Raw genomic sequence first — 10476 nt, 5'->3', positions numbered from 1 at the left:
CAGCCAGCTGAGCGAAGCCAGGCTGGACAGAGGTTGGGGCATGGGCCTCTCGGGAGACTCCGCCCAGTGAAGGTATTCGCGCGCTCCCGTGAGGGTGTGCACGCGTACGTAGTCGAGTCTCGCGCGGGGTCGGGCCTGTCAGGCGCGAAATCTCGCGAGATCGGAGACTGGGATGACTGTCTGGAGGAGGGGAGTGGTGTCGGGGAAGTGGGGGGGGAACCTGGGCAGCGGCCGGGCTCTGTGGCTTCAGGGCTCGGGGAGAGAGAGGGAGGGTGGCAAAGAGAGTGAGTCGGTGCCGCCGCCTGCCTGAGAAGAGAGGAGGGGTCCCGCCTGCCTGCGCCCTTCGCGGGCCGAGAGCGCGAGGCACCCACGAACCTTTGAGGCCTCCCGGCCCCTGGGGACCCCGCCCCGCCGCCGGCCGGGCGGCCCGCGGCCTCTCTTCCCTTTGTGAGCGCCCCCTTCCCAGGGGTGGTGGTGGTGGCAGAGGGCTGTGCGTGGGCCCGCCCGCCGAGGGGCCGCGGCGGGGGACCGACAGGGCCTCGGCTGTGTGCGGACGGGAGGCGGCCGAGGCCCGGGCCGGTTCCCCCGAAGCGGCAGCGGCTCCCGGCACTTCCCCGCGCCATCTTAGCTGAGCCCAAGCGCTGAGGGCACCTCCTCGACCCCGGTCGTCCCTTGGCCCCCCCCCCCCGCCCCTTGTCGCAGAGTTGGGCTGGGCTGTTCGCTGGGGCTCCGCGCGGGGGGGGGGGGGCGCGGCAGTGTGTCGCCAGACCCCCTCCTCCTCCTTACTCCTCGCTCTCCAGTGTAGCGGCTACCTGAGCGCTGTAGGGGGCTGCGCCTGCCTACTCCGCCCCAGACCTGCCGGCGAAAGGGTAAGGGCACCTCTGCTTTGAGAAAGAGACTTGGAGGGGGCGGGGAAATTCGGCCCACTCTGGCCTCCGCGCGGAAGAAGGGATGTGGGGGTGGGGTGGGGGAGGGAGACTAGGAGGGTCTGTGATTCTGTGGGTGGGGTGAACAAGCTGGTGAGCTGGACGCCCTCCTGTTTTGAGGGACAAGAGCAATTACATTCCTCTTTCCTAAGGGTCAGCGGAAGGAGTGGTGGAAGGGGATGTCTCAAAGAAGGTGTGGCCCTCAGAGGGAGACCGAGTTGACGTGCACCCCAGTTTAAAAGGCGCGAGGTCCCTTACCCTTCTGGTCCCTCTGCTCCTCCCTCTCCTTTGTAGTGTCTGTGTATTCTTGGGAAGGGAGTCTGTTCTGGGTAGCCTCCTGGGTGGATTCCACCCCCCACCCCTAGGAAATCTATACCTCTTTTCTGTAGGGGTAGTGGAAGCGTTTCTCACCCCCTACCCTTCCCCCTTCCTCATCCTTTAGTCTACTGCAATGCTGCAGAAGTCCAAGGCAGTTTCTTCATACACAGGCCCGTGTGTACCCTGCAGGGAGGGAGAGCAGGAGAGGGAAGTAATGGCGCTTTCCTTGGAAAGGTTACTCTCTTTCCTTTGGTTTTAAATCGATAACAGTATCAGTTTAATACTCTTCCCCTGAGATCTGTCCCTGGGAAGTATATCTATTCCTGTTGTTATTGTTGGGAGATATGGCCTCTTGAGAAGGACCCTGCCATGTTAGAACAGTTTTTATGTCTCAGTCTCTTTTAAAATTGGATTGACATTTCGTGCGTGCGTGTGTGTGTGTGTGTGTGTGTGTGTGTGTGTGTGAGAGAGAGAGGGAGCGCGCGCGCGCGCGCGCGCGAGAAAGAGCGCATATTCGGTTTTCTTTGGGATTAAAGTAAAATAATTTTGTACTCCCTACCCCCTCACTTCCCTCACATTTTCTTCCTATGACTTTTGTAGTTCTTGAGAATTATTAAAGATTATTGCATACAGACAGGCAGTCTGATGGACATTCCTTCTTGAGCTGTGAATTTTTAGGGTTAATGTTTTGTATAACATCGAAATTGGAATTTTTTGAAAACGTTTAGGTTACATATCTTTCTGTTGCAAGTGCTTTGTTTCTTACAGAAATGAAAAAATAAACACTAGCCTAATTATGTTGTGATAGGATCTATACCCCTCTTCTGTAGTAAATAAGTCGTTTTTCCACTTTTGCTTCATGTTATATTTAAGACAGATCCTCTTATCTGGTTTACAGTAGTACTTGGTTTTGTCCTTAGTAGAGTAGAAGTAAATAGAATAAAAAATTTGACTTTCTGGAAGTGTGTTGCCAAGTGCTTTTTGTGATCAAAAAGTAGTCTTGATCACAAAAAGTCTACTGTCGATAACTTAAAAAAAAAAAATTAAATTTACTGATGAAGTGATTTCAAAATGTTCAATATATGAATATTCATAGAATTAAATTTTTCACAAAGCAATGGAGATGACTAAATATGTACAGATATGAGTTGTCTTGATATTTTATTAACAAGTTGTATTTGGTGTTTAAGCTTCATTTATTGGGTGACTTATTTTTAAATACTTTCAGATGCCATGTGCATTTAATGTTGGTCATAAGAGCTCTTTTGTTGTTGTTCCTTTTTTTTTATTTTTTTATTTTGATACCTATTTTAAGACAGGGCTTTAAAGATGTTAGTAGTAGTGTTAGGCACTAATTTAGTTTCTGTCATCTTACTTCATAACTTTGATATAGGGAGACATTAATAGCATATTAAATCAGTTTTACTGTTTCCTCAAAATGGAATTCTCGTTTTCTTTATTTTTTTGATTTTCATCTGAATTTATTTTAACTTTAACAACACTTCTCATTTGAATCTGTATTTCATGGTACAAAAGATGCATGTAGTGGTGTATAGTCTCCCCCATATGGCAAATTATTCCGTAAAGTCTAATCCTCTATGTTATGGTTTGTTGTTGATAATTAATTTATATACACTAGCATGTATGAACCCCAGCATACTGTTCAGTAAAGAGTGACTGTTTTTATCTTGGAAAGATGCAGGCAGAGAGAATTTATCAAGAAAAGCTACAACACTTAAGGATGTACACAGGATATAGGTAAACTACTTACTGTTAGAACTAAGAGGTACTCTTTAGGACAGCTATAAAGAAACCTTGTTTTCCATAGCTGGAAGGAATTCTACTAAAAGTGGTAAAAATATGTTCTTGATCAATTAGATAAGTTCATTATTAAGGAAAAAACCCCCAGGGTTATTTCAGCTGACCTCTGATGCCACTGTCAGAAAGGAATACTGAGAGCTCTTAGTCTGGGTTAGTTGATTTCAGATTAGCATGGTACTTCTTATGTTTCTAAATAGTTCATCTACAAAATGACAGTGTACATCACTTCCTGTTCTTTCACAACTGGTCCTTTTTCTGAATTCTCTTTTAATGACTTAATTTTTGGCATTCTGATATCTGATTTGTTAATTTGGCTATAATTCTTATGTTTTATAGATGGAAGAATTTCTTAGACTCAGCTTTGTTTAAAGCCTTTGAATAGTATAAGATTATCTTAACAGTAACTAAACTTCCTTCCAAACTAAAGGATAGTTTCTCAAATTTAAACTCTGAGAGGTTTTTAAGAAATACAACAGTGCATAGGACCTAAAGTATGAATGAACTGAATAGAAAATAATTATTGTATTTTCTATAACAAGATTTTGGAAGAACTTTGAATATGGCAATTGAATATGTGTTAATATAAAATAAGCTTTCTGTATATTAAGGCATATACATTATTTGGTCTCATGTTATATTGCCATCCCACTAAAAAGAAAGAAATTGATTAGTTAAAGAATTCCAGAGAGACTGGATGCTCTTAACTAACCATAAAGAGTATATTTTAAAAATTCACTAGTACTTAGTAGATATGAATACTTAGTAGATCATAAGGTTATTTAGGGACCAACTATTGGTATTGAACTTAGAGTTGAGGTTAACTTGTTATTCCAATTACCAATTAATATTAATTTTTCCATTGGATCTCATGTTGGTCAACAGGAGTCTCTTATAATAATTGCACTCATACTAATTTAACCTTTTTGAAATTAGTATTAGTTAAGGGCTGCTATTCAGTTCAGGATCATATATAAATTAATATCTTCTAAAAGTGTTATTTTTGTAGTCAAATCTTGCATAAAATTGAGATTGTTTCATTAAACAGAGTGCCAATGTAATTTGCCTTTAGTTTTCTGTACTTGTTCGTAGCTTGATTGTATTTTGATACTCTTCAAGATTTCAGATTCTAAAATGTATGTTAAAAAGATACAAAACTGTATTTCATTCCATTATATTCCATTGTGGATTAAAGTATTTTAGTTTTTAGAGATAAAAAATAATATTTAATTTCATTAGCGATGTCATTTCTTCTAAAAAATCAACATGAATTACGAAGTTGTATCGATGGACTAGAAACATTTTCAGTTGGGATGTGTCTGTCAACATTTGGTAACAATTATTTTTATATCAGTCTCTTCCATTTGTGCTAGAAACAGGCTTTTTGTTTTGAAATACAGTCTAAGGCTGCATCTTCTCACCTAATGACAAAATAAGTGACCCATAAAAGGTGGAAAGGTTTTTCAGAATATAAGTATCTGGCATTTAAATAAAAGTAGAGGTTACTAAATACTCTGCATAATATATAGCCTGTTAAAAATGCCACTGTCAGTGATATTATTTACAAATAATTACATTTAATTGGCCTCTAATTTATCTTTAAAGTTAAGGGCTAATTTTTCTTTCAATAAAATTATTCAGTATAATAGTGTTATACACATTTAGAAGTAGATGAATCACTTCATTCAGAAAGACATGCAAAATTTAGTTTCTGAGAAAAGCATTAACAAATAATGGAACGGAACAAAATATTCTGATTTGCAGCCACCAGTAATAATAAAACTGGTTCTTAATATACCTTAATTTTACCACTTATTAGCTGTGTAACTTCTTTATGTAACTTTTTAAGCCTGACATTCCCCATTCATAAAATGAAGGTAATATCCACTTTACAAGGTTGTTAGGTATTTAAATGGGATAACCCGTGTTAACTACTTAATATATTGCCTGATACATAGTAAGCACTCTGTAAATTTTTGGCTAGCACACACTAGCTGCTTATTAAATGTTTACAAATGACTATAAGGGGGGTAATATTTAAAAATAAATGCATTCCGTAATTTGATTTGAATTTGGAGTTATACATTTGGAGCTTGACATATATTTGAAAGAAATGGTTAGAATTTCTAACCAGGCTAGCTTACAAACGTTTTGTACCTAGAATGGACTCCTATACAGTTCCACAAGAGATTTTCTTTTTCCTTTGTTGGATATAAAACCTATCCTAAAGAATGAAATTTCCTTTCCCTTTGGTACTTCATTTGTTTATTTAAGATTCATTTAGTATCTCCCTCCTTTACCTTCTGGAGCTCTTTTCACAATCCCTGGTTTTGGTTTTGAAGGCATCCTAAGTACTCATGCTTTCGTAAGTTTTTTTTTTTTTTTTTTTAAGGTATCCTTTGTAGGTGTGTCCTCACCTCGAAAGTGCTTTATATTCCACGGTGTGTTAATTCAGCAAACATTAAGTGATTATGTGCCAGTAAGACACAGTCCCTGCTCTGGAAGGATCCATCTTATTATTTTTTCCATCTTCTGAATGATTTTCTCAAACTAGCTTTAGGAAAGCAAGGACCTTCTTATGGTTGTCAGTTCCTCTAAGCCAGTGCTTTTCAAATTTTATGGTGTGACCCATTAGTGTCTTGTGAATTCATTTTGGTGGGTCACAGTAACATTTTTTTTTTAATGAAAAATAATGTGAATTATCAATGTGTGGTGTGTAAGTAAGGGTAAGCATTTTTTCCCCTGTATTTTAATTTGTTTGAAATTTCTTTTCCAACTCATCCTTTTTACTTTTACTCTCATGTCTTTGAAGTATGAATATCTTTTTTCTTTTTCTTTCAACTCTGCTTTCAGTCTCTCCTGATTCTACTTGCTAGTCTTTTTGGTAGTTGTACATATTTACCTTTCTTAGGTCTCAAAGCTTGTAGGGTACCGAGGAATCTGTCAGAAAAATCCTGGGCAGGTTACCACCAGTTTTGGGTATGATGGTGACTTCTTAGGTATTTATATTGAGGAACATGTGTTATCCATATCTAGTGACATATCCTACCTGTGTAAGTTTCTCATGAATTGCAAAATTAAAAAAAAAAATTTTGGTGCATATTAAGAAAATCTTTTATTTTTATTCAGTAGATTTAATTCAAAAATATTAATTGCAGTATATGTTTTAATAAGATTATGTGCCTATTTAAATGTATTAAATAAGTATATTAAGTATACAGTTGGTCTTTGAATGACATGGGTGTTCAGGGTGCCAATGTCCTATGCAGTGGAAAACCCATGTATAACTTTTGACTCTCCCAAAACTTAAGTTGTCCCTTGGTATCTGAAGGGAGTTAGTTCTAGAACTCCCTGAGAATAGTAAAATCTGAGATGCTCAAGTCCCCTGGCATAAATCAGTGCATACTGTAAGCCCTCTGCATCCATGGACTCCTAACCATAGATCGAAAACAGTACAGGTATTTATTGAAAAAAATTCACATATAAATGGATCCGCATAGTTCAAACCTGTGTTGTTCAAGGGTGAACTGTATTTTTTAAATTTCAACATGCTTCAATCCATTACATCTAACCATATTTTTATGTTTTAGTTGATGTTTTTAATCTAGTGATAGTCTCTAGTTTATATTTTGGATTGATTTATTCACACAGAGAGAGATTGCAGAAAAAGTTGATGAATAGCATTACTAAACAAGGTCAAGGTTTTTCCTTTTTTACATGTGGGAGTTTAGTGTCACTCACAATTGGAAAAGCTTTATCCCTTTGCCAAAAGCGTTCATATCTTTGATTGTTAAGAATAAAATTACTGATTAGCCTGTATTGTACTTGATAAGGAAACTTTACTCTTCCTTGTGGCACAGAAACACTTTATGGTATGTGTTAAGTATTTGATATATAGTGTTTTAAATAATCTCAAATTGTGTCAATGGTCAGTGATGATCGTGATTTTTTTTTATCAAGATCATTACAATACAGGAGGACAGTATTTCAGTAGGTTTCTTTAAAGAGTCCTGAGTCCCAGAGGGACAATGTAATGTACTCACTTTCAGATTCTTTAATATATAATTATTATTGTTGAAAATTTTTTCATTATCCAGAAAAGCATGAATAATTTGAAAATAAAGAAATGAAAAGATCCTTTTGTCTTCAGTTTAGGTACTGTCAAAATATTTTTGTGTATTATGTATGAATGTTTACTTCTATAAGTAATGCTATAAAATTTTAAGAGTAAAAAGATTTTTAGAAGGAAGGTGTGAAAATTCTCTATTTAGGAAAGAAATGTCCTGTAGGAGAGGAACTTGATTGCTAGCAGTAGAAAATATAGGATATGGATATTTGTTTATGTAACATTTTGATTGAACTGATTATACATATGTATACATATTATTGTATACTAAACTGATTGGAGAGAACTGTCTTCAAGAATAGCATGGTTTTAGACAAAAATTAAAATCCTGATACATGAATTTTGTTTTTGTATAGGTATTAGATAATTTGGTAAGTTAGAAGAATAAGTTTTACAAGAGAGTTTACTGCTGTAGTAAAAGATGTTACATCAAAACCTTAAATAATGGATTTTTACCAAATATATTTATTTTTCTGATTGAATTCATCTGAAATAGATGCCATTTATTATTTAATTATCCAATAAATGATAAGGGTGGTGGGGGTTTTTGTTCGTTTTCAATTTAGTAGTTTTAGTGTTGGAATTGAATTGGATTTTTTGCTGTAAGGAGGACCAAATGTGATTTTTGAAAAAAAATTTTTGATCAATAAGAACAAACATATTGAGAGTCGTATGTTTTGAGAACTTTAAATAGGAATCTCATAAAGAACTTTTATTTTTATTTATCAGTTATGGACTGTAGATATTTTAATAATATATCATTCTTTCAAAAATTTACTTTAAGTTAGAGAATTTAGCTTCCCAATATTTTATAGTCTTTCAGTTCCAAATGTCTAAATTTAACAAGGCATCTGGTTAATTTAAGGGGCTTATAAATAAAGATTTTCATTAAACCTTCCAGGCGATGGCATAGAATATATTAGGATAGGAATGGTGAAGTAGGTATAGTAAGCAAACATCTAAAATGTGTTTTACGACTATCTTTGAGATAGTAAATCCAATCATTAACAAAATGATTCTATTGTTGAGATAGGAAATATTATTAAATAATGCAAAGACTGTTTAATTGTTTGTGACTATTAATATGTTAAGGTACAACACTATTCTGGTTTTTTTTTTTTTTAAACAAATTGTATTAAAATTAGGTGAAATAGTATCACACATTTAATATCCATTATTTTACTTTATCTTATTCAGGTGGAATTTTAATATAAGATTAAAACTTTTTAAAAAGTGTTCTTTTAAAAATTCTTTTGAAGCATAGTTTTTTAGCTGTTTGGTTTATTCATGCTTAATATAGAAATCAAATTTAACACTTTCTTGATATAGTCACATAGGTTATAATTTAAGATTTGGCAAACAAAACAAAACAAATAATCCAATTAAAAATGAGCAAAGGACTTGAATAGACATTTTTCCAAAGAAGCTCTACAAATGGCTAACAGGTATATGAAAAGATACTCAACATCACTAGTCGTTAGGGAAATACAAATTAAAACCACAATGAGATATCACCTCATGACTATTAGACTGGCCCCCATCAACAAGACAAGAGATAACAAATGCTGGATGTGAATGTGGAGAAAAAGGCACCCCCCTTATGCATTGCCGGTGGGATTGTAAATCGGTATAGCTACTATCGAAAACAGTTTGGAGGTTCCTCAAAAAATCAAAAATATGATCCAGCAATTCCACTTCTGGAAATATATATAAAGGAAAGGAAAACACTAACTTGAAAAGATCTGCACCCCCTCATGTTCATTGCAGCATTATTTATAGTAGACAAGACATGAAAACAACCTAAGTGTTAATTGATGAATGAATTTATAAAGAAGTTGTGATGTATATTTATATATATGATGGAATATTATTCAGCCATAAAGATGAAGAAATCCTATTTGTAACAACATGGATGAACCTTGAAGGCATTATGCTAAGTAAAATAAGTCAGAGAAGTACAAATACTGTATGATCTCACTTAAATGTATAATCTAGTAAAAACAAAACCCCACCAAACTCATAGAAAAAGAGATCAGAATTGTGGTTACCAGAGTTCGGAGGTTGTAGCAGGGGAGAGAGAGTTGGAAGAAGGTGATTAAAATATTAGAGAAAATGTACAACATGATGACTATAGTTAACACTGCTGTATGATATGTAGGAAAGTAGATAAGCGTTGAATCCTAAGAGTTCCATCACACAGAGAACATTTTTTCCCTTTTTTAATTGTATTTATTATATGAGATGATGAATGTTGACTTACTGTGGTAATCATCTCACGATATGTAAATCAAAACGTCATACTGTACACCTTAAACTTATATAGTGATGTGTGTCAGTTATTTCTCAATAAAACTAGAGAAAATATTCTTTGTATCATAAAAATGTATTCTTTGTATCATAAAAATACATTCGTTGGTATGAAACTATGAAAATACCAAATCAAAATAGTAATTGATGAAATTCAAATTTAAAGACTACTAGTTTATTTAACTAGTAAGCTATGTAGCTTTGGTATCAAAATAAGGTTCGGTAATAACACATGTATTTATTATATAACTTCTGAGTGCTACATTAAGCACTCTTTTTATCAAAATAGGTTCAGTGATGATGCATTTATTATACATTTGAAAAGATTTAAAATTTATTTAGTTTCAAATATACAGTACATTGGTTAGACATTTATATAGTTTAAAAAACTACCCCTTAATTGCTCCTTCTCTCCTCTGGTTTTCCACCTAGTCAGTATATTAATGCTAACTGCATTCCCTATGCCGTGCTCCCCATCCCCGTAACTGTCTATCAACTACTAATTTCTACTTCTTTAACCCTTCACCCTATTCTCCTAACCCCTAAACCCCCTCCTTTCTGTTCTTCACCAAATTGTCCATTGTATTTCTGAGTCTGTTTTTGAATAGTTTGTTCTTTTCGTTCCTTACATTCTGCATTTAAGTGAAATCATATGGTATTTATCTTTTCTCTTATTTCACTCAGCATAATAACCTCTAGGTCCATCCATGTTGTCGCAGATAATAGCATTTCATTTTTTTTTAATTGCTGAGTATCCCATTGTGTATATGAACCATAACTTCATTATTCAGTCATCTGTTGATGGGCATTTAGGTTGCTTCCATATCTTAGCTATTGTAAATTGTGCTGCCATGAATATTGAGGTGCATAGATCTTTACAAATTATTATTTTGGTTTTCTTTGGATAAATACCCTAAAGTACAGTTGCTGAGTCAAAAGGTATATCCATTTTTAATTTTTTGAGAAACCTCCATACTGGTT

At 35.9% G+C, this 10476-nt stretch overlaps 1 protein-coding gene across 1 annotated transcript in view; it reads left to right on the top strand.

The window, feature by feature from the left end:
• Window positions 1–209: 209 nt before the first annotated feature.
• Window positions 210–10476, top strand: part of TAOK1 (TAO kinase 1) — a 134400-nt gene continuing 124133 nt past the window's right edge. The window contains exon 1 of the mRNA XM_036222273.1: window positions 210–869. The gene's annotated coding sequence lies outside the window, so the exon portion shown is untranslated. The remainder of the gene's footprint in view (window positions 870–10476) is intronic.

The sequence above is a fragment of the Rousettus aegyptiacus genome, unplaced genomic scaffold, assembly GCF_014176215.1.
Source record: "Rousettus aegyptiacus isolate mRouAeg1 unplaced genomic scaffold, mRouAeg1.p scaffold_m13_p_6, whole genome shotgun sequence".
Classification (NCBI taxonomy): domain Eukaryota; kingdom Metazoa; phylum Chordata; class Mammalia; order Chiroptera; family Pteropodidae; genus Rousettus; species Rousettus aegyptiacus.
This window is presented reverse-complemented; position numbering and strand designations above follow the sequence as displayed.